The sequence below is a fragment of the Pseudorca crassidens genome, chromosome 3, assembly GCF_039906515.1.
Source record: "Pseudorca crassidens isolate mPseCra1 chromosome 3, mPseCra1.hap1, whole genome shotgun sequence".
Taxonomy (NCBI): domain Eukaryota; kingdom Metazoa; phylum Chordata; class Mammalia; order Artiodactyla; family Delphinidae; genus Pseudorca; species Pseudorca crassidens.
The window spans coordinates 35451692-35477067 of NC_090298.1; the positions used below are offsets into that span (position 1 = coordinate 35451692).

At 38.9% G+C, this 25376-nt stretch overlaps 1 protein-coding gene across 4 annotated transcripts in view; it reads left to right on the forward strand.

Annotated features, from left to right (window-relative positions):
* FBXO4 (F-box protein 4) overlaps positions 1 to 25376 on the forward strand; it is a 406375-nt gene that overhangs the window by 327757 nt on the left and 53242 nt on the right. For 2 of the 4 annotated variants that reach the window (XR_010941939.1, XR_010941940.1), the window contains one exon: positions 10410 to 10511. The gene's annotated coding sequence lies outside the window, so the exon portion shown is untranslated. Of the gene's footprint in view, positions 1 to 10409; positions 11975 to 25376 lie in introns of those variants that run through there. The other 2 variants (XR_010941944.1, XR_010941942.1) reach the window with 2 other exon arrangements.

Genomic DNA, 25376 nt, shown 5'->3' on the forward strand with positions numbered 1-25376 from the left:
TAGCATTCTTTCAATTACCAGGCATACAACAAGACAAAAACAAATAATCTAAAACCAAGAGAAGAGAAACAGATAATGGAAAAACTACCATAGATGGATAATTTTATCAGAGAACTAGAATCTGTTAGAGAAAAAAAGACTTGAATTGAAATACTAGAAATGAAAAACACAAAAACTCAATAAATTGTTTTTAACAGAATATCAGACAAAGTTAAGAGAGCATTTTCTAACTGTTTTAAAACTGGGAAGAGAATATCCAGGCTAAAGAACAGAAAGAAAAATGATGAAAATATAGAAAATCATTTAAGAGACAGATGGACACTAGTGAGAAGATCTAACATATGTAATTGGATTTCCAGTAAAAGAAGAGAGAGAGGATGGGTGGAAGCAATACTAGAAGAGATAATGACCAAGGATTTTCTAAAATTAGTGAAAGATGTCAAGCCACAGATCCAGGAAATGCTACAAACAGTAAATAAGAAAAATATAAATAAAATCCACCTAGGAACATCATAGTAAAATGACTACAAACAAAGAAATATCATTGGGTCAATTGGATATTCAAACACCAAAAAAAAAAGTTAATCTTATTGGATACAATGTATGGGAAAATATTTTCTCTCATAGTCTTTTAACTCTTATAATGACATCTGAGTAGAGTTCTTATTTTCAATGCAGTCTAATTTATAAATTGTTTTTTAAATAGTATTTCTCATATTCTGTTTAAGAAAACTTTTGTTATTTTATGGTCATGAAGATATTTTCCTACATTATCTTAGAAGTTTTAAAGAACTAAAATTAAGTACAAATCAAAGAAATTCTCTTCGTTAGCATACACTAGAAAGGGAGGGGGAAGACAAGCCACTGAGAAATTTTGATGAGGGGAATCTGAAGAACTGGCCTAAAGTGGGGCTGGTAATAGAAAGAAATGTCCAGATATGCTACAGGACAGCTAAACTCTTAGAAATTTTTGTAGAATTAAAAGATAATAAATTGTTTTGTTTTTGTTTTTGTTTTTGATAAACTACCCAGCCTGCTCAAGGGCAAAGTGCCTAGACTGACTATTTTTCTAGCTTATCAGTTTACCCCCAAAAATGTAAAGGCAAAATGTACTCTTCCCTGAAATGTTGGCAATGACTCTGTTTGTCCTGAATTGCAGTTCCCTCTCTCCAGACCTGCTTTATTCCTCTTCCCTTCACAGACATTTGTGACCTAAATTCCATCTCAGTGTTTACTTCTGGAGAATCCACCCACCAACATCAATTGACTCCTCCACGAAAAACAGAGTAAAACAAAACTCACTGTTCTCAGACTGCTCAGACTGTCCACAGATTTCTCCTTTTCTCTCTTCTTATAAGTCTATACTTTGCCTTTGTTTCTTAACAGCAGTCTAATGACAGCTCTCACTTGTATATGTGAGTAAAATATTTCTATGTCAATGGTGACTAAAAAAATCTAGAAATTGTTCTTTGACACTACAGAATTGAAGAAAAATTAACATGTATATTGAGAACCCTAACAAGTCTATAGAAGAAACGTGTAATACAAAAGGAAACAGGCAAAATAGGCGCATCACAAAATAGTATATCAAAAGGTCAATAAATATAAAAAGGTACTCAAAATCATTAGCCATCAGTGTAAATTGAAACTACAATGTAATACCACTAAACATCAAGCAAAATGGCTAAGATGTAAAAGGTCAACAATAATTATGTTGGTGAGGATATGGAGCAACCAGAATTCTCATATGCTGCTGATGGGAGTGTAAATTGGCTCAAATATTTTAGAAAACTCTTTGTCAATATATGCTAAAGCTGAACATACACATATGCTAAGACCCAACTACTCCACTACTGGGAGAAATACCAAACAGAAGTGTGTGCATATATTTACTAAAGACATGCACAAGAATGTTCATAGTAACTTCATGTGTGATAACCCCAAACTGGAGTCAACTAAAAGGTCCATCAACAATAGAATGGCTAATATATTTTACCCATACAAAGGAATGCTACAGCATTGAAAACAAATGGATGAAAGCTGCATGAAAGCAAAATGAATGAACATCTCAGGCATAATATTAAGCAAAAATTTAGGCATAGAATGGTACATACTGAATATTATGGACTAAAGTGCATACACACACACACCCCCCTAAAATTTCATATGTTGAAGCCCTAACTCCAAATGTGACTGTATGTGGAGATAGGGCCTTTAGGTAGATAATTAAAATTAAATGAGGTCATAAGGGTGGAGCCCTAATCTATTGGACTTGTGTCTTTATAAGAGGAGGAAGAGACACAGGAAAGTGTCCACACAGAAGAAAGGCCATGTGAAGACACAGTGAGAAGGTTGCCGTATACATGCCAGGAAGTGTTCTCACCAGAAACCAACCCTGATGACACCTTCATCTTGGGCTTTCAGCCTCAGAAGTGTGAGAAAATTAATTTCTATTATTAAAGCCACCCCATCTGTGATGCTCTGTTATGGCAGTTCAAGGAGACTAATATGATTCCATTTACAGATAAAGTATTAAGAAAGAAACACCTAATCCATGAAACTGGAAGTAAAGTTTACTCCTGTCAAGGAATAAAGGTTGCAATGAGTAGGAGAAGGCATGAGGGGGACTTCTGGCATACTGCTGGTGTCCTATTTCTCGACCTTAGTGGTGAATACATGAGTGTTACTGTTGTGAAAATTTATGGAATTTTGGTATATGTGCTGCCGAAGCGAGCACAAAATTTATGGAATTTTAGACTTATGTGTGGTTCATTAGGTAGTATACATCAATTTAAAGTTTATTAAAAAATAAACAGGAAACATCAGACTCATCAGGGAAGTCTGGCGGATAACAGAAGTGTTCAGGGGGTTTGGATAAAATAAAGCCCTACAATCCCCACCTCATCATGGGAACTGATACAGAACAGGTTTTCTGCTTTCCTTTCTCTTTTTATTTTTCTCTTATTTCCCAGAGCATACATTCCTTTATGAGAGCCTAAGGAAGCAGCTGTCAATGGAGCTGGTTGTAAAAGGATGAGACAGGAAAAAGCAGTCAGCTGGCCAAAGGTTGCAAGTCAAATAGATGTATTTTTGGAGTCTAATCATGTTTCCAATAACAATTTGCAAGACAGCAAGACTGAGCTTATGTGGATACTGTCCAGCCAGTTTAATGAACAGGGTCCTCTGAATGATTTCTCAGCAAAAAATTATCTTTAGAAAGTACAGACTAAGAATTTATCACCAGTTTAGATCCTGCAGGCTATATATATTTTTTAGATAAAACTCTGAAGAATAAAAACTTCATCTTTTTTTTTGCTGTTGTTCATGAAAGAATTTCCGAAAGTTGTGGCAAGAATTTTCCAAGATCAGGCGAAATATGGCATTTGATTTTGGAGTTGTGTAACCATAGATCCTGGCTTCAGGAGAGCATCGGCTCTTGACCACACCTACACTTGAAGCTGGATTCAGCACTTCCCCACATTCATTCCTAAGAATTGGCTCCCTTCAAAGGCAATATTAAGCAATATATAGTTTACTGAAGATTTGGGAAAATATTTGGGGAAGTAGTTTTATGTTAAACACCATGGAGAAAGCATTCAATAAACATCCCAGTCAGTATTTTTTTTTTTCACTCAGGCCCCTTTTAGCTTCATACCAATCTGAGGTATTCTCATTCTGATCCTCTCCTTCATTTTCTTGGCTAAATCCTTTCTGCTCCATGGTCTTCTGGAAGTCCAATCCCAGACAGGCAACCATCCTGATGTATGCACAGCCGACTGGGAAAACTCATCCAATCTTTGCCTTCCATTTCTTTCTTATAAGTCCTGTGGGCTTTACCAGTCTTCCATACCCCACTGGAACTTTGGGTGAAAATTTTTTGTCCAAAGCATTACATGTACAGGCAGAAAGGTGGGAAACATCCTTTGCATTCTTGTTTTAATAAAAACTTAGCTTAGAATCAGGACACCTCGAGCCCTTAACTGCTCAGTGCTACACATTCCTCATACATTTGAACATCTGTGGAACATTTGGGGACACTTAAAAATTGTGGTGGTATGAGAATACAAGGTGTTGTTATTCTTGCATCTTGCTCCCAAGATTCTGACCTAAATGCAGAAAAGCAGTAAGGACACCAGCCTGTGACAGTTGGCCATGGTTAACAGCACAGCGTGGGCATCCTGTACAGATAAAAGAATCTCCTTTTCATATAGCATGTATCCGAGAAATAGCACCTTCACAATTTGTGTCATTTCTTTTTGATGACCCCCAAACAAAACAGTGACTGAGATAATAAATGCTTTTACTTTGGATTGATCTAAATGCCCTGTGGTGAAACTGCTCTAGTTTAATGCAGTGCAGAGTGAGCCACACACGGTGTGAAAACCGCCATCCTTGGAGGAGAAGTGTCAACACCTGGGTTTTTGTCACTTAGCCTATCTTGAAGATTCGGCTGGCTATGTTTCTTTCTTTGTTCCTATCTGTGCGCTAATTCACACTTAAAAACTGATGTTGACTATTATTTGCAAAGCACCCTGAAATATAGGGGTTATAAAGATAAAATAAGGTAATTTCTATCTTCATTAAGTTTACATTTAATCAAGGAAGATATACACAGAAAACAAAACAAAGAACCAAAAACAATAAAGACAAAGTAGAAGTAGAAGAAGGAGAGATTACTTATTGCCTGAGGGAATTAGGGGAGCCAGAATGATCTTTTCAAAAAGCAAATCTGCTCATGTGTTTCCTTTTTTTTTTTTTTTTTTTTTGGTTAACATCTTTATTGGAGTATAATTGCTTTACAATGGTGTGTTAGTTTCTGCTTTATAACAAAGTAAATCAGCTATACATATACATATATCCTCCCTCTGCATCTCCTTCCCACCCTCCCTATCCCACCCCTCTAGTTGGTCACAAAGCACGGAGCTGGTCTCCCTGTGCTATGTGGCTGCTTCCCACTAACTATCTATTTTACATTTGGTAGTGTATATATGTCCATGCCACTCTCCCACTTCTTCCCAGCTTACCCTTCCCCCTCCCCTTGTCCTCAAGTCCATTCTCTAGTAGGTCTGTATCTTTATCCCCATTTTGCCCCTAGGTTCTTCATGACTTTTTTTTACATTCCATATATATGTGTTAGCATACAGTATTTTTTTTTTTTCTTTCTGACTTACTTCACTCTGATAGACTCTAGGTCCATACACCTCACTACAAATAACTCAATTTCATTTCTTTTTATGGCTGAGTAATATTCCATTGTATATATGTGCCACATCTTCTTTATCCATTCATCTGTCAGTGGACACTTAGGTTGCTTCCATGTCCTGGCTATAGTAAATAGAGCTGCAATGAACATTTTGGTACATGACTTTTTTTTTTTTTTTTTGCATTAGGCGGGTCTCTCACTGTTGTGGCCTCTCCCATTGCGGAGCACAGGCTCCGGATGTGCAGGCTCAGCGGCCATAGCCCACGGGCCCAGCTGCTCCGCGGCATGTGGGATCTTCCTGGACCGGGGCATGAACCCATGTCCCCTGCATCAGCAGGCGGACTCTCAACCAGTGCGCCACCAGGGAAGCCTGGTACATGACTATTTTTGAATTACGGTTTTCTCAGGGTATATGCCCAGTAGTGGGATTGATGAGTAGTATGGTAGTTCTATTTTTAGTTTTTTAAGGAACCTCCATACTGTTCTCCATAGTGGCTCTATCAATTTACATTCCCACCAACAGTGCAAAAGGGTTCCCTTTTCTCCACACCCTCTCCAGCATTTATTGTTTCTAGATTTTTTGATCATGGCCATTCTGACTGGTGTGAGATGATATCTCATTGTAGTTTTGATTTGCATTTCTCTACTGATTACTGATGTTGAGCATTCTTTCATGTGTATGTTGGCAATCTGTATATCTTCTCTAGAGAAATGTCTATTTAGGTCTTCTGCCCATTTTTGGATTGGGTTGTTTGTTTTCTTGATATTGAGCTGCATGAACTGCTTATACATTTTGGAGATTAATCCTTTGTCAGTTGCTTCATTTGCAAATATTTTCTCCCATTCTGAGGGTTGTCTTTTCGTCTTGTTTATGGTTTCCTTTGCTGTGCAAAAGCTTTTAAGTTTCATTAAGTCCCATTTGTTTATTTTTGTTTTTCTTTCCATTTTTCTAGGATGTGGATCAAAAAGGATCTTGCTGTGATTTATGTCATAGAGTGTCCTGCCTGTGTTTTCCTCGAAGAGTTTTATAGTGTCTGGCCTTATATTTAGGTCTTTAATTCATTTTGAGTTTATTTTTGTGTATGGTGTTATGGAGTGTTCTAATTTCATTCTTTTACATGTAGCTGTCCCGTTTTCCCAGCAACACTTATTGAAGAGTCTGTCTTTTCTCCACTGTATATTCTTGCCTCCTTTATCAAAGATAAGGTGGCCATATGTGCATGGGTTTACCTCTGGGCTTTCTATCCTGTTCCATCGATCAATATTTCTGTTTTTGTGCCAGTACCATACTGTCTTGATTAGTGTAGCTTTGTAGTATAGTCTGAAGTCAGGGAGCCTGATTCTTCCAGCTCCTTTTTTCTTTCTCAAGATTGCTTTGGCTATTCGGGGTCTTTTGTGTTTCCATACAAATTGTGAAATTTTTTGTTCTAGTTCTGTGAAAAATGCCAGTGGTAGTTTCATAGGGATTGCATGGAATCTGTAGATTGCTTTGGGTGGTATAGTCATTTTCACAGTGTTGGTTCTTCCAATCCAAGAACATTGTGTGTCTCTCCATCTATTTGTATCATCTTTAATTTCTTTCATCAGTGTCTTATAGTTTTCTGCATACCGGTCTTTTGTCTCCTTAGGTAGGTTTATTCCTAAGTATTTTATTCTTTTTGTTGCAATGGTAATGATGTCTTTCCTTTACTTACACCCCTCCAATGGCTCCCCAGCACATTCAGAATAAAATTAATTAATTAAAATGTGAGCATTTCAAACCAATCTCCAGCTTTTTAGTCAGTCTCAAATCCTGCTATTCTCTCTCTTATTCACTGTTCTTCAGCACACTGGTCTGAATATAGATTTTTTTTTAATTAAATTGCTAACTGGTTGCATTTCTTGTGTTTCTTGTATCAAAGGGGCCCCTCTGGTGACATGGAAAAAACAATGGAGCCATCATGTAATACTTTCAGTAAAGAGTCAAAATTCCCAACAGTAGATGGTAGGGGGAAAGAAAGAAGGATTTAGGCTACATCTTTTCATCACATCCACAGCACTGTGCTTGGGTTTTAAAGTGGTGTCCTTCCATCGTAGCCCCAGAATGCAAAATTAGGAAAGAACTGGTATGGAAAAGCCTTCTCCAACTATGTGTCTTTTGCAAGTTTTATGATTTTATAAATGAACTAATACTTTTAATAATAATAATAATAGGGCTTCCCTGGTGGCGCAGTGGTTAAGAGTCCGCCTGCCGATGCTGGGAACATGGGTTCATGCGCCGGTCCGGGAAGATCCCACATGCTGCGGAGCGGCTGGGCCCGTGAGCCATAGCCACTGGGCCTGCGTGTCTGGAGCCTGTGCTCCGCAACGGGAGAGACCACAACAGTGAGAGGCCCGCATATCGCAATAAATAAATTAATTAATTAATAAAATAATAATAGCAACTAGTATTCATTGAGCACTGTGCTATGTACATATGCCAAGCAGCAGTGCTAATTACTTTACACATATCTTTAGGATAATTCCCCCAAAACCCTGAAGTACCACTATTACTATTATTATCTTCTAGATTAGAAAGTAAACAGTGAGTTCAATATCTTGCACAAGAAAATAACTTGCTATCTAGAGTGGTATTTAAAATTACATTGTATATCACTTAATGTCAATATAATAAATTTTGTTAATCTGTAACAAAGCTTTCTGGATTCTGGATTATTCTAAGCAGCGTTCCCACCTGTGATATATTTTTAAGACCTAGAAATACAAAACTATTGCGAATGATAGTTTGTGTTCGTCCCTAGGCCTGGGCCTGGAGACCTGGAGATGAGCACAGTAACAAGTGTGTGGGAAAATTATTTTGATGAATAAAAACTATACCTTTGTTTTCTTAAACCAGTTTAATTAAATACAAGTATATATTTTGGAAATTTCTAGAAAGTCATTAGAAATAAATAGTGTTATTTTCAATAACCGAGACTATAATAAAAATTCAGTAGTCTTCAGTGCTATCAAATCTCAATGCTTCCTCAGAGTGATACATTCTACAGTAAGAAAGGACACTCACATCAGGTTTTAACTGAGTTCCACATCCTAGGGGTCATTTCTTTACCGTGTTTAAGGCTCTCCTGTGGAGCTTGAGAATCCAATTATTAAACACAACTTAAGTGAGACTCATGAGTTGGCATTTTAACCTTTTAATTGAGTGATCAGGGAGAATATTTTTTAAACTCTTCTGGAGCACACTCAAAGTTCTTCTTTGCTAAGGAAAAAAAGAACCCAGTAACATCTTCTTATTTGATTAAGGGAACATAAAAACTGGGATAGATAAACCTCCATCTCTGACAGAGAGTTGGGTTGCCAGATTTAGCAAATAGAAATATAGGACATCCAGTTAAATTTGAATTTCAGATAAATAATGGATAATTTTTTACTATAAGTCTATCCCATGCAATATTTGGGAGACACTTATAGTAAAAACTTATTCATTGTTTAACTGAAATTCAAATTTAAATAGGTATGTGGTCTTTTTATCTGTCAAGTTTATTACAGAGAGGCCAATTAGATTTCAATTCAATGGGTTTTAAGATTGCACTGATGTTTGTCTAGGCCTGACTGAACCTATAAAGGGGGAATGGTAGCACTTTTTTATTACAAAAGTTTTTAAAATTCAAACACAGAAGGAAAAAACCCACAGAAAACAAGAAAAAATAATTCTGCACTATTCATAGCAGACATGTTGCTAGGTGCTCCCTTCCAGTGAGTGTAGTTCAATGTGACAAAGGGTATTGAGATAGAATCCACCAGCGTGCTTCATGATGCCTAGGGGATGATCTGTTTCCTGAGCCACTCTGGGCTGCCATTCTCATCACCATGAAAATACCAAAATTAGCTCCCAAGGGGGTAGATCTGGATGCTCTTCAGCTGATAAATTTGAAAGGGATTTATTTTCTGGTTAAAATAAAATCCTACTTATCTTGATATCAGACTTCCAGCTGATTCAGTTATTCATTAAACAGTCATAAATTCACAATTAAAGGGGGGAAAACTCAGATGTAGAAAACAGCTGGCACAGGCACATGTTCTATGCCTCTTGGCATGAGGTTGTGAGTTAGCTTACCCTTCTTGCCTTTAAAAGTGTAATTATAATTTGTTCTGACCTGTGGGTTAGATAGAGCAGGGGTGATGTTGATTGACTATGAGAATTCAATGCACTAGGAAACTGTGTTAGATGGAAAATTCTACAAACTAAAAACCATTCAGGGTTGGTTGGGCTGGGAGCATAATGCCCTCTGCCCTTTAATGGTCCTGCAGGACTCCACTCTCAGGAAGATGAAGCTTCAGCAATGGGGAAATGGCTACCTGTGCTTTGGGGTTTCCCAGAGGCTAGCTCAGGCCTCATCTTCTGATCTAACTTCCTGTTCCTCTCCTTGCCAAGCCTGAGCAGGGAGGGAAACAGGCATTGCCTGAGGACCCAGCCTGGGTCCCCTGACTTCTACCAGGCAGCAACTCCCTGCCTTCCTGGTCCATCCCCAGCTACCACTGTTCAAGTAGTTCCTTTGAACCCTAGTCTGTTTTACAGTCACCACCTTCTCTGTCTCATAGCATCTTTGTAAGCATATTAGTTTGCTAGCCGCCATAACAAACTACCACAAACTGCATGGCTTAAACAATAGGAATTTATCATCTCATAATTCTGCAGGCTAGAAGTCTGATATTAAGGTGTCAACAGGGCCATGCTCTGTCTGACAGTGCAAAGGAGAATCTCCTCCATGCCTCTCTCCTAACATCTGGTGATTTGCTGGCTATCTTTGGTGTTCCTTGACTTCTGCCTTCATTTTCACATGATGTTCTCCCTGTGTGTGCATCTGGGACCAAAATTTCCCCACTCATGATGACACCAGTCATACTGGAATAGGAGCTACTCCAGTATAACCTCATCAAAATCTAATTATATCTGCAACGACTTTTTCCAAATAAGATCACATTCTGGGGTACTGGGGTTTAGGACTTCAACATAAGAATTTGGGAGTGACACAATGTGATCCATAACTGTAGAGTTCAAGAGAAATGGCAAATATGAAAGCACCCTAAAAACTTAAACATAATATATGAATACTGCTGGGAGAAGGAGGGGAGAGCCTTCTTTGATTTTTCTGACATTTGCACAAAGGCAGACATTTTCACCACTATCCCTACACAGTGAATTCTTGTTTTTCTCTCTCTACAGGGTCCTCTCCTCCAGGGTGGAAGATGAATCCTACATAAAAGGCAATAAAAATTTTATATAAGAAAATAAAAGAAAATTTGGAATACAAGATTAGATAAGAAAGTAAGTACTTGTATATAAGGTGCCAAAGAAAATTGAAGCTACACAGTAAGTTCACCTCCTGAATGATAACTTTTATAGTCACTCTTTTTGGGGACACTTACTGTGTGCCAGACACCATGCTATGCATTGCATGTTATTTTATCCTTATAACAACTGAATGAGCAAATATTATTATGCCCACTTTTAAAATAAAATGATGACACTGAGGCTCAGACACTTTAACATCAGAAGTCGCCAGCTCCGAGGCATGGGGGCTGGCAGCAAAGTCTAGGTGCCCTAGCTTGAAACCCATGCTCTTAACCACTCTGCCCTGAGGAGGGTTTAGAGTGGATAGGTGGAAGTGGAAGTGAGGGAGAGAAGGAGAGAGACAAGGGGACAAGGGGACAGGTGTGAAAGACATTATAAAAGAGGAATGGAGAAGACTGGGAACAGGCTAGATTTGAGAGGGAAGCAGGAGTCGGCAGGGTTCTCTCTGAGCTTCTAGGCTTGTGCGACTGGAGACAATGATAACTTTGACAGCAGGAAGTGCAGAGAGAGAGCATGAAGGGGCTAGAGGAAAGGGCAGGGGGAGCTCAGACATGCCCAGCTTGAGCCTCTTCTTCTCAGGAGCAATAGCCAGAGAGACCACGGTGCCAGCAATCCAGAAACCCACCGGCACAGATGCAGAGGAAAAGTCAAGTGTTGCAACAGACACAGGAGAAGTTGGAAGGAAATGAGAAACATCAGGTTTAAATTTTCCCAGTTCTAACTTTTTAGAACTTTTTCTTATAGGAAGAACACTTCAATTGTGTTTACTGATGATTCTTGAGAGGGTAGGGTATGGATTATATTTGTTCACCACTGCCCCGTTCAAATTTAATCTTTTGAGATTAAATTTCTCCCCCTACTTTTTTTTTCCTCAAGAAAAGCAAAGCAACTTAAATTACAAAGTATCCAAGAAAAATAAACATCTATTGCTTACTTATTTCCATTAATGTCTGCCTTATTCACCAAGAATCAAGGGGACTTAGCATTTTTCTTTGTCGTATTAGTGGTTTGTTATATAATATTAGGTGCTTAATGTAATTTGTTTCTTGTTTTTCCAGTTGCAAAAGAAATCTTTGACCATAAGAGGATCTTGTGAATTTATGAATATGAGGCCAAGTGAGCAGTTTTAACATTAAAGTTTTATGGAATAAATATTTATGTAAATCTACACATATACATCTTAAATTCGTATGTGGGGGAAAAGATCGTATTAGATGATCTCTCACAATGTAAATTCTATGATTCACTACCTAATGAATCATGTACTTAAAAATGCTGAGAACATTTTGACATCTTAACACCTTATAATGTCTCATCTCTTCCCTCCTATCCTCACAAACACTCCTACCTTCTGCTGTCACTTGCTACACTCCCACAGAATGAAAACTTTCTACATTATCTGTCTCTGCTCCCTTATAGTACCTTGGTAACTAAGACTGGTTAGTCTCACCTGTTCTTGTTCTTTCTTTTTGCTTTAATTGGTGTACTGCCGTAGTGTGAAATAGTCACCTTTAAGGAGATTGTTGCTTGTTCTTTGTTGATTACCATTCTGTACTAAACCATGAGTGGGTAACGGTTGTTTCAGCTTTAAGGCAAAAGTGCCTATACAGGAGAGGGACAGAAATTAATCAGCCTCAGTGTATTCCAGCAGTGGATCTTAAAGTGATCTCTAGACCAGCAGCAGCAGCATCACTTGGGAAACTTTTTAGAAATGCAGATTCTTAAGACCCACCCTAGATCCACCGCATCAGCAACTAGGAGGAAAGGAGGGATTAAGCCCAGCAATCTTCATTCTAAAAAGCTCTCTGGATAATTCTGATATACACTGGAGTTTGAGAACCAGTATATTAGAGTAACAATTTGCTCAACATAGAATGGAAGACTGTTCATGACAGAACAAAGTTAATATTCCCTGACGTACATCAGTAGGGACTGGAATTCATCAGAAGACCTTTTGCTATTTGACTGTTTGTCTGTTTGTTTTAAGAGAAATAGTGTCCTCCCTCTGCCATTAGCTGAGTAGAGAGAGGGCAAATTAGAGTCAGCATGATAAGGTAATATTAACATGTGCACATAGCAATGAAACCCACATCCTTGGTCTCTTTAGGTAGCAGTCTACAACCATATGTTGTACAAAATAATTGTCACATCTCTGTAGCAGAGGTGAGTAAACTTTTTCTCAAATAGTAAGTATTTTAGGCTTTGGGGGGCATTGGTCTCTGTCACAACTGCTCAATTCTGTTACAGTAGTGCAACAACAGCCCTAAACAATATGTAAAGGAGAATGGCTAGAGTTTCAATAAAACTTACCTTAGAAAAACAATGGTGGGTTGGATTTGGTCCATGGGCCATAGTTTGCCAACTTGTTTTATAATGCTTCCATTTTAAAAAATTAAAATAAATGATGTAACCATTTCCCAGTTGATTGTTTAGTCATTAATCTGATATTTAATTGCCGGTCCACTAACAATCCATTAACTAATTGCAGTCATTAAAAGCAACCCCCCAAAATCCAATGTCCCTATTCCGCTTAGCTGGTGGTTGATCTGTAAACAATCAACCAAAGCATAGTGTTGAGTGAACTCAACATGATGCCCGATTTTCCACCTAATGCCCAATGGGGGCAAATGTTCTGCCTTCTTAGACATAATTTTAAATAGTTTGGGTTTACCATTTTTACTACGTCACAGGGCATACCAAAATATAAATTAACTTACCTCTATAGCTGTGGATCCTACAACGATCATTTAGCTGCCGTCCTAATGTACAGCTCTTATCCGAAGGCTGCCTCTGCAGAGTAGGTTATGGGTACTCTGTCTCATCAAAATTATTGATAAGACTTCATTAACAGGGTTTTTTTTTTAACTTTCACTGAAAAAGATAAAGATAACATCGCATTGCTGTTAGAGCAAGTCATGACATGCAAGTAAATTTAATATATGCTATCAGTGTCTTTCCTAAATAGCAGGTTAGTGAGCCTGGGTAGAGAAAAAGAAGGACCCAAGATGGTGCTTTGATTCTTAGTTATGTGAATGCATCCCGGGAACACAAGTAATTGGGCTCATTTCATAAATTGAAAAAGAATAGAAAAACCCTAGACATCTTTCCAAGTACAAAAAGAAAACATGTTGGATAATTTTGAAATTTCCCACCCTTCACTCTGGTCCCAAATGAAGACATATGCCAGAGCAGCAGCTTGAACTTGTTCTGAATTTTGAGTTAGACTCATGCTAACTTTCCTTATATTGTTATTCTTTCAGTATTATCTATATTATCCTTCTGTCTATTTATAATTAGTAATCAACTGAATTTTTGCAGAATACAATGCTTAATGAAGAGCCAAGTCTTGGGCTGTTGATGTTTCCACCAACTTGAGAAACATCTTGTCACTATGTGCCGAGTGGAAAATAGGAACTGCAGAGATAATGGCCCATTGTTGTGTTTTAGAATGTTTTCTTTTTTTTAATCATTATTATTCTTTATTATTATTATTACTTAGGAAATTATCCCAAAGTATTAAGCATGATACCTAATCTATAAATTCATGCTCCCCTCCCCATATAACAATTTCATAGTACATGGGTCCCCCCAAAAATATCACCCAAATGCTAATTAACAAAAGGTTTGTAATAGCATGACAAAATTTGTTATAATGATATATGGGAAGGAAAGAGGTGCAAAATACATAATCTATGAGCATGACTGCAGAATGATTTCTAATAAGCCATATTTCCAAAAAGTATTAGTGAAATGAGGAATGAAGATGGGATCAAAAGGATGTGGGCTTAGGTATATGCATCCTCAGGTGCAAAAGGACACCTCTTGTCCACCTTCCCCTGCTTTTTCTAAGGATGTAATATGATCTATTTTTATTTCTTCAAAGACACTTCATTAGATAAATATATCGGATTCTTCAGTTTCAAGAATCACATTCTGTGGCCAGATGCTTCCCAGTGGTTATTGGTTTTATCATAAGACATACTACAGCGACATCACCCAGATTCTGTTCATACTCACTCATTCATCAAGTTTATGCCGCAGCATTCTACTGCAATATCCTGCCACATGGCTTTCTCTCAGCCCATGTATAGCACAGGCTGGAAGTGTCAGGGAATTAAATCACCCAGGAACAGCTCTCAATCAGGGATGCCTGAAATTGAAGGGTAAATATCCTAGCTTCTTCACATTTCAGGTACAATAAATCTTGGTGTGTTTTACATCTAATTCCACAGAGGTTGAGCCCCAGTTGTTCACAGCAATAGCCTGCGTGATAACGCTTCTTCTTCACTTTTCTGTCCTGTTTTCTGCTCCCCTACTGATGCCCTCTGAGATCACTTCCTAAATAAACTACTCACACTCAAATGTGGGGAAACCCAAATCACACACTTAAGATATCATTTACATATTACTACGAACATTCAGTAAGTTCAAATATGACTTTCTTCTCTTCTTGCTGTTCTCTTAGGGAGGTAAACTGAGAAGATGGGGGTTAAATCCCCCAAAATGGACTCACTAGAGGGCTCTCAAGTCTCTATCCCTGGATATGTCACAAGTTGAGATAGATGCTCTGCTGCCTGGAATTGTTGTGGTGAAAATGATCTGAATCTCTGGGAAAAGACTCAGGTTTCCAATTTATACAGGCTAGCTGGGTTTGGCAAATCAAAATACTGAGACCAGTCTGTTAGTCATAATTGATTTGGATCTTTCTTACCCTCTGCTTATTGAACTCTGTGGTCTGAAGATAAAGAGATAAAGCTCTCAATGTTAAAATTACTGAATTCCACTCATGGTTGTCAAAACCAGAGTTAGGATATTTATTCCAAAGCATATTGAGTTCATAATATGTGTTAGAGCCTCGTTTGACCTTTACAATGACCTGTAGATTTAGCAAGATTATAAACTCCATTTTATAAGGAAACTGAGGTCAGAGAAGTTAAGTAACTTGCCTAAAATAACAGCCAGTAGAGCCAGGTTTGCAAGCCAGAATCCTCTCAGTCTAGTACTCAAACTTTACCCACTAAGCTGTTCTGCCTCCGCAGAGGCTCCTTCCTTAGCTATCAGTACACCTGGCAGTGATATGTGATATGAGAGTATTCTTTCACAGGCCAGAACCACGTCACGGGGAGACCAACTTTGCACCCAGAACAAAGAAACACAGGTTTTAGGGCCAGCAAGTTGTGTGACAAACAAATGTTTCTATTCCCATGGGTCTTATTCCTTCTATTAAAATGAAGATGTTGGATTCAATACTTCGAGGGTCCCTTGCAGTTATGAAATTGTACTGCTTTGTCTTGGAAAAAGTTGGAAAGGTATTTTTCTTTTCAAACTGCTGTAGTTTTATTAATGTATCATAGCTTTCCATAGCTACAGATTCAGAAACCCAACCTGAGATGTAGCACTGAATTAAAGAGTTCAGGAGTATGTTTGTTGGTTTGAAAATGCTAAGATGACTATAGATTAGTAAGAAAATTTTAGGTATAAAAGGCAATTTAAACAGGCATTCAGATGGAAAAGGAAATTATCCTAAGTACCCCCAATAAGAGATAATTCTACACTTTATTAAACTACTCTACATCCATCACACTGTACCACCTACTTCAATCTTAATCTTATTGGAGAAGAGATGACAATATTGATACAGGATTCAAAAATCTCATCACCAACCATTTATATTGTGTATTCCATCTCTTTTCACAAGTGTCAAAGGGAAAGAACAACAATACCACCAAATGCTAGCAACCTCTCATCCTTAACCCTTCAGATAGAAGGAAATGCTATCACTAATAAAAATAGTAAGTGTATTATTTAAATCACATAGCCCTTACATGGAAATGTCTGTTCTCTCATAACTTGGATGTTTAAGGTTGGATTATGGAAGCTCAAAGTGTTCATTAACATTACAAACACGGGGCTGTGGCAGTAGGCCTGGTGCACAATCACATGGATAAACTCCTTTCACTTATAGGATCAGGAGAACTCATGTTTTCATCTTCAAATAACAATACAGACTCGTGCTTCATTTTATAATCACAGTATGATGACCGTCTCTGAATACAGAAGAATCATAAGGTGTAGAATGTCAGTATTTTCTGGGTCTTGGGCTCATCATACCTTTGAGGGCACACCAGAATGAAACGGCTTGGTGGACCAAACAATACAACATTTTAGGAATAGGTTGAAGTAAGAAAAATAACTTCAAAAATTCACTTGAGAAACAAGGCACTATAAGACCAACATCAGCAAATTAGCTGATGATAAAGCAATAGTGCCATTCCACCAAAGAAGCCTCTTTTAGAACATTCTACCAGCCACATTCTGGGGTGATATTTTTTTGTTTTGTTTTACATCTTTATTGGAGTATAATTGCTTTACAATGGTGTGTTAGTTTCTGCTTTATAACAAAGTAAAGCAGTTATACATATACATATGTTCCCATATCTCTTCCCTCTTGCGTCTCCCTCCCTCCCACCCTCCCTATCCCACCCCTCTAGGTGGTCACAAAGCACCAAGCTGATCTCCCTATGCTATGCAGCTGCTTCCCACTAGCTATCTATTTTACGTTTGGTAGTGTATATATGTCCATGCCACTCTCTTGCTTTGTCACAGCTTATCCTTCCCCCTCCCCATATCCTCAAGTCCATTCTCTAGTAGGTCTGTGTCTTTATTCCTGTCTTACCCCTTGGTTCTTCATGACATTTTTTTTTCTTAAATTCCATATATATGTGTTAGCATATGTTATTTGTCCTTCTCTTTCTGACTTACTTCACTCTGTATGACAGACGCTGGGTTCATCCACCTCATTACAAATAGCTCAATTTCGTTTCTTTTCATAGCTGAGTAATATTCCATTGTATATATGTGCCACATCTTCTTTATCCATTCATCCAATGATGGGCACTTAGGTTGTTTCCATCTCCGGGCTATTGTAAATAGAGCTGCAATGAATATTTTGGTACATGACTCTTTTTGAATTATGGTTTTCTCAGGGTATATGCCCAGTAGTGGGATTGCTGGGTCGATAGTTCTATTTGTAGTTTTTTAAGGAACCTCCATACTGTTCTCCATAGTGGCTGTACCAATTCACATTCCCACCAACAGTGCAAGAGTGTTCCCTTTTCTCCATACCCTCTCCAGCATTTATTGTTTCTGGATTTTTTGATGATGGCCATTCTGACTGGTGTGAGATGATATCTCATTGTAGTTTTGATTTGCATTTCTCTAATGATTAATGATGTTGAGCATTCTTTCATGTGTTTGTTGGCAGTCTGTATATCTTCTTTGGAGAAATGTCTATTTAGGTCTTCTGCCCATTTTTGGATTGGGTTGTTTGTTTTTTGATATTGAGCTGCATGAGCTGCTTATACATTTTGGAGATTAATCCTTTGTCAGTTGCTTCATTTGCAAATATTTTCTCCCATTCTGAGGGTTGTCTTTTCGTCTTGTTTATGGTTTCCTTTGCTGTGCAAAAGCCTTGAAGTTTCATTAGGTCCCATTTGTTTATTTTTGTTTTTATTTCCATTTCTCTAGGAGGTGGGTCAAAAAGGATCTTGCTGTGATTTATGTCCTAGAGTGTTCTGCCTATGTTTTCCTGTAAGAGTTTTATAGTGTCTGGCCTTACATTTAGGTCTTTAATCCATTTTGAGCTTATTTTTTCTGTATGGTGTTAGGGAGTGATCTAATCTCATATTTTTACATGTACCTGTCCCGTTTTCCCAGCAGCACTTATTGAAGAGGCTGTCCTTTCTCCACTGTACATTCCTGCCTCCTTTATCAAAGATAAGGTGATCATATGTGTGTGGGTTTATCTCTGGGCTTTCTATCCTGTTCCATTGATGTATATTTCTGTTTTTGTGCCAGTATCATACTATCTTGATTACTGTAGCTTTGTAGTATAGTCTGAAGTCAGAGATCCTGATTCCTCCAGCTCCTTTTTTCGTTCTAAAGATTGCTTTGGCTATTCGGGGTCTTTTGTGTTTCCATACAAATTGCGAAATTTTTTGTTCTACTTCTGTGAAAAATGCCAGTGGTAGTTTGATAGGGATTGCATTGAATCTATAGATTGCTTTGGGTAGTAGAGTCATTTTCACAATGTTGATTCTTCCAATCTAAGAATATGCTATATCTCTCCATCTATTTGTATCATCTTTAATTTCTTTCATTAGTGTCTTATAATTTTCTGCATACAGGTCTTCTGTCTCCTTTGGTAGGTTTATTCCTAGATAATATTTTATTAAGAATATTTTATTCTTTTTGTTGCAGTGGTAAATGGGAGTGTTTTCTTGATTTCACTCTCAGATTTTTCATCATTAGTGTTTAGGAATGCCAGAGATTTCTGTGCATTAATTTTGTATCCTTTTACTATACCAAATGCATTGATTAGCTTTAGTAGTTTTCTGGTAGCATCTTTAGGATTCTCTATGTATAGTATCATGTCATCTGCAGACAGTGACAGCTTTACTTCTTCTTTTATGATTTGGATTCCTTTTATTTCCTTTTCTTCTCTGATTGCTTTAGCTAAAACTTCCAAAACTCTGTTGAATAAGAGTGGTGAGAGTGGGCAAACTTGTCTCGTTCCTGATCTTAGTGGAAATGGTTTCAGTTTTTCACCATTGAGGACGATGTTGGCTGTGGGTTTGTCATATGTGGCCTTTATTATGTTGAGGAAAGTTCCCTCTATGCCTACTTTCTGCAGGGTTTTTATCATAAATGCGTGTTGAATTTTGTCAGAAGCTTTCTCTGCATCTATTGAGATGATCATATGGTTTTTCTCCTTCAATTTGTTAATATGGTATATCACATTGATTGATTTGTGTATATTGAAGATTCCTGGCATTCCCAGAATAAACCCCACTTGATCATGGTGTATGATCCTTTTAATGTGCTGTTGGATTCTGTTTGCTGGTATTTTGTTGAGGATTTTTGCATCTATGTTCATCAGTGATATTGGCCTGTAGTTTTCTTTCTTTGTGACATCCTTGTCTGGTTTCGGTATCAGGGTGATATTGGCCTCATAGAATGAGTTTGGGAGTGTTCCTCCCTCTGCTATATTTTGGAAGAGTTTGAGAAGGATAGGTGTTAGCTCTTCTCTAAATGTTTGATAGAATTCGCCTGAGAAGCCATCTGGTCCTGGGCTTTTGATTGTTGGAAGATTTTTTTTTTTTTTTTTTTTTTGCGGTACACAGGCCTCTCACTTTTGTGGCCTCTCCCGCTGCGGAGCACAGGCTCCGGGCACATAGGCTCAGTGGCCATGGCTCACGGGCCCAGCCGCTCCACGGCATGTGGGATCTTCCCGACTGGGGCACGAACCCTCGTCCCCTGCATCAGCAGGCGGACTCTCAACCACTGTACCACCAGGGAAGCCCTGTTGGTAGATTTTTAATCACAGTTTCAATTTCAGTGCTTGTGATTGGTCTGTTCATATTTTCTATTTCTTCCTGATTCTGTCTTGGCGGGTTTTGCATTTCTAAGAATTTGTCCATTTCTTCCAGGTTGTCCATTTTATTGGCATAGAGTTGCTTGTAGTAATCTCTCATGATCCTTTGTATTTCTGCAGTGTCAGTTGTTACTTCTCCGTTTTCATTTTTAATTCTATTGATTTGAGTCTTCTCCCTTTTTTTCTTGATGAGTCTGGCTAATGGCTTATCCATTTTGTTTATCTTCTCAAAGAACCAGATTTTAGTTTTACTGATCTTTGCTATCGTTTCCTTCATTTCTTTTTCATTTATTCCTGATCTGATTTTTATGATTTCTTTCCTTCTGCTAACTTTGCGGTTTTCTTCTTCTTCTTTCTCTAATTGCTTTAGGTGCAAGGTTAGGTTGTTTATTCGAGATGTTTCCTGTTTCTTAAGGTAGGATTGTATTGGTATAAACTTCCCTCTTAGAACTGCTTTTGCTGCATCCAGTAGATTTTGGGTCATCGTGTGTCCATTGTCATTTGTTTCTAGGTATTTTTTGATTTCCTCTTTGATTTCTTCAGTGATCACTTCGTTATTAAGTAGAGTATTGTTTAGCCTCCACGTGTTTGTATTTTTTACAGATCTTTTCCTGTAATTGATATCTAGTCTCACAGCGTTGTGGTCAGAAAAGATACTTGATACAATTTCAGTTTTCTTAAATTTACGAAGGCTAGATTTGTGACCCAAGATTTGATCTATCATGGAGAATGTTCCATGAGCACTTGAGAAAAATGTGTATTCTGCTGTTTTTGGATGGAATGTCCTATAAATATCTATTAAGTCCATCTTGTTTAATGTATCATTTAAAGCTTATGTTTCCTTATTTATTTTCATTTTGGATGATCTGTCCATTGGTGAAAGTGGTGTGTTAAAAGTCCCCTACTATGAATGTGTTACTGTCGATTTCCCCTTTTATCGCTGTTAGTATTTGCCTTATTTATTGAGGTGCTCTATGTTGGGTGCATAAATATTTACAATTCTTATATCTTCTTCTTGGATCGATCCCTTGATCATTATGTAGTGTCCTTCTTTGTCTCTTCTAATAGTCTTTATTTTAAAGTGTATTTTGTCTGATATGAGAATTGCTACTACAGCTTTCTTTTGGTTTCCATTTGCATGGAATATCTTTTTCCATCCCCTCACTTTCAGTCTGTATGTGTCTCTAGGTCTGAAGTGGGTCTCTTGCAGACAGCATATATATGGTTCTTGTTTTTGTATCCATTCAGCCAATCTGTGTCTTTTGGTGGGAGCATTTAGTCCGTTTACATTTAAGGTAATTATGAATATGTATGTTCCTATTACCATTTTCTTAATTGTTTTGGGTTCGTTATTGTAGGTCTTTTCCTTCTCTTGTTTTTCTTGCCTAGAGAAGTTCCTTTAGCATTTGTTGTAGAGCTGGTTTGGTGGTGCTGTCAGCTTTTGCTTGTCTGTAAAGGTTTTAATTTCTCTGTCAAATCTGAATGAGATCCTTCCTGGGTAGAGTAATCTTGGTTGCAGGTTATTCTCCTTCATCACTTTAAATATGTCCTGCCACTTCCTTCTGGCTTGCAGAGTTTCTGCTGAAAGATCAGCTGTTAACGTTATGGGGATTCCCTTGTGTGTTATTTGTTGTTTTTCCCTTGCTGCTTTTAATATGTTTTCTTTGTATTTAATTTTTGACAGTTTGATTAATATGTGTCTTGGCGTGTTTCTCCTTGGATTTATCCTGTATGGGACTCTCTGTGCTTCCTGTACTTGATTAACTATTTCCTTTCCGATATTGGGGAAGTTTTCAACTATAATCTCTTCAAATATTTTCTCTGTCCCTTTCTTTTTCTCTTCTTCTTCTGGAACCCCTGTAATTCGGATGTTGGTGCATTTAATGTCCCAGAGGTCTCTGAGACTGTCCTCAGTTCTTTTCATTCTTTTTTCTTTATTCTGCTCTGCAGTAGTTATTTCCACTATTTTACCTTCCAGGTCACTTATCCGTTCTTCTGCCTCAGTTATTCTGCTGTTGATCCCATCTAGAGTATTCTTAATTTCATTTATTGTGTTGTTCATCGTTGCTTGTTTCACCTTTAGTTCTTCTAGGTCCTTGTTAAATGTTTCTTGCATTTTGTCTATTCTATTTCCAAGATTTTGGATCATCTTTACTATCATTATTCTGAATTCTTTTTCAGGTAGACTGCCTATTTCCTCTTCATTTGTTAGATCTGGTGGGTTTTCATCTTGCTCCTTCATCTGCTGTGTGCTTTTCTGTCTTCTCATTTTGCTTAACTTACTGTGTTTGGTGTCTCCTTTTTGCAGGCTGCAGGTTCATAGTTCCCGTTTTTTTTGGTGTCTTTCCCCAGTGGCTAAAGTTGGTTCAGTGGGTTGTGTAGGCTTCCTGGTGGAGGGGACTAGTGCCTGTGTTCTGGTGGATGAGGCTGAATCTTGTCTTTCTAGTGGGAATGTCCACGTCTGGTGGTGTGTTTTGGGGTGTCTGTGGACTTATTATGATTTTAGGCAGCCTCTCTGTTAATGGGTTGTATTGTGTTCCTTTCTTGTTAGTGGTTTGGCATAGGGTGTCCAGCACTGTAGCTTGCTGGTCGTTGAGTGAAGCTGGGTGTTGGTGTTGAGATGGAGATCTCTGGGAGTTTTTCGCCGTTTGATATTATGTGGAGCTGGGAGGTCTCTTGTGGACCAATGTCCTGAAGTTGGCTCTCCCACCTCAGAGGCACAGCACTGACTCCTGGCTGCAGCACCAAGAGCCTTTCATCCACACGGCTCAAAATAAAAGGGAGAAAAAGTAGAAAGAAAGAAAGAGAGAGAGAAAGAAAGAAAGAAAGAAAGGAAGGAAGGAAGAAAGGAGGGAGGGAGGAAGGAAGGAAGGAAAGAAGGAAGATAAAATAAAGTTATTAAAATAAAAAATAATTATTAAGAATAAAATTTGTTTTAATGAGAAAAACAAAAACGCACGAAAGAACCCTAGGACAAATGGTGGAAGCAAAGCTCTACAGACAAAATCTCACACAGAAGCATACACATACACACTCACAAAAAGAGGAAAAGGGGAAAAAATAATAAATCTTGCTCTCAAAGTCCATCTCCTCAATTTGGGATGATTCGTTGTCTATTCAGGTATTCCACAGATGCAGGGTACATCAAGTTGATTGTGGAGCTTTAATCCGCTGCTTCTGAGGCTGTTGGGAGAGATTTCCCTTTCTCTTCTTTGTTTCTACCGCTGTGGGGCTCAGCTTTGGATTTGGCACCGCCTCTGCGTGTAGGTCGCCGGAGGGCGTCTGTTCTTTGCTCAGACAGGACGGGGTTAAAGGTAGCAGCTGCTTCGGGGGCTCTGGCTCACTCAGGCCGCAGGGAGGGAGGGTACGGAGTGCGGGGCGAGCCTGCGGTGGCAGAGGCTGGCATGACGTTGCACCAGCCTGAGGTGTGCCGTGCATTCTCCCGGGAAAGTTGTCCCTGGATCCCGGAAACCTGGCAGTGGTGGGCTGCACAGGCTCCCCGGAAGGGGGGTGTGGATAGTGACCTGTGGTCGCACACAGGCTTCTTGGTGGCGGCAGCAGCAGCCTTAGCGTCTCATGCCCGTCTCTGGGGTGTGCGCTTTTAGCCGCGGCTCGCGCCCGTCTCTGGAGCTCCTTTAAGTAGCGCTCTTAATCCCCTCTCCTCGCGAACCAGGAAACAAAGAGGGAAGAATAAGTCTCTTGCCTGTTTGGCAGGTCCAGACTTTTCCCCGGACTCCCTCCTGGCTAGCCGTGGTGCACTAACCCCCTGCAGGCTGTGTTCACACCACCAACCCCAGTCCTCTCCCTGCGCTCCGACCAAAGCCCGAGCCTCAGCTCCCAGCCTCGCCCGCCCCGGCGGTTGAGAAGACAAGCCTCTCGGGCTGGTGAGTGCCAGTCGGCACCGATCCTCTGTGCGGGAATCTCCCCACTTTGCCCTCCACACCCCTGTTGCTGCGCTCTCCTCCGTGGCTCCGAAGCTTCACCCCTCCACCACCCGCAGCCTCCGTCCGCAAAGGGGCTTCTAATGTGTGGAAACCTTTCCTCCTTCACAGCTCCCTCCAACTGGTGCAGGTCCCGTCCCTATCCTTTTGTCTCTGTTTATTCCTTTTTCTTTTGCCCTACCCAGGTACGTGGGGACTTTCTTGCCTTTTGGGAGGTCTGAGGTCTTCTGCCAGCGTTCAGTAGGTGTTCTGTAGGAGTTGTTCCACGTGTAGATGTATTTCTGGTGTATCTGTAGGGAGGAAGGTGATCTCCAGGTCTTACTCTTCCGCCATCTTCCCCTCGTCCTCTGGGGTGATCTCTTGACTTCCTTAACAGTTCTTTGGATCACCTTCCCTGTGCTGTCATCAGAGGTATCCTTGATACCTTAAGCATGCCAGCCTATCTTCAAATACTAAACAAGTCATGCAGCCTTGCCCAGCAGAAAGACTACCGAGCTTCAGCTCACTGGCTGGTAGGTAGATCCCTCCATTCCTTCTCATTTAAATATGTTTTGTCCCCTAATTAACCAATTTCTAAAACACTTGGCAGATTAAACAAAGTACCTTTTAGTAGTTGACTTTCAGGCCTCTTTGGCATAGGTTACAATAAACAATGAACCAACAGCCAGTTTTTTATTGAAGAGCCAAGGATATTTTTATGTAGATTGATTAGAAATTAGGCTATATTCATATTAACCATTAAATGAATGTTAGTTTTTTTAAATTAGTGATAGTACGGAAGCTGGGGAAATCAGATCAGAGCAAGAGGGTTTGAAGGGAAAGTTGGAGAGGAAAAGGGGTGAGGACAGGAATCAGAACCTGAAGAGGAGAGTAGCTCTAAGGAGGGTCTATTGGACTCCTTTCTTTTCCCAACCAGCTGAGAAGGGAGCCATCGCAGTTAACTGCACAGGTTGGTATTTATCAAGACAAACCAAAGTATTAAAGCAGGAAGTAATTTAATCTTTCTAGGCTCCTATTTGACTATTTGATATGGAGGTGACATTTCAAGGTGATTCACATAATTTTTTGTGAGGTTCTTGAGGATGTAAAAATGACAAAGTTAGTAGAATTTAATTATTTTAGTTTATGTCAGAGACTTTTTTAATATATAGAATATACATGTTTCCAAAAGGATAATTTTAAAAACAAAGTTATGTGTAATTAATTTAATTTTATGAAAGAAAATTAACAGGTGTATTCCCATAAAAAAAAAAACAGTATCTCCAAAGCATATTAAAATCTCTGCTATAAGGAAATTTATCAGCTCACCTCCAAAGAACACAGCCTATATTCAGTATGCTTTTCCTAGGATTAATCCAAAAGGCTTTCATTAAGAAACGGAGAGCCCAGCACATCCTTCTCAGGAGGGACACATCATGAGACGCAGAGACTAGGATCTACATCAGGCAAGGATGCAAATTATTC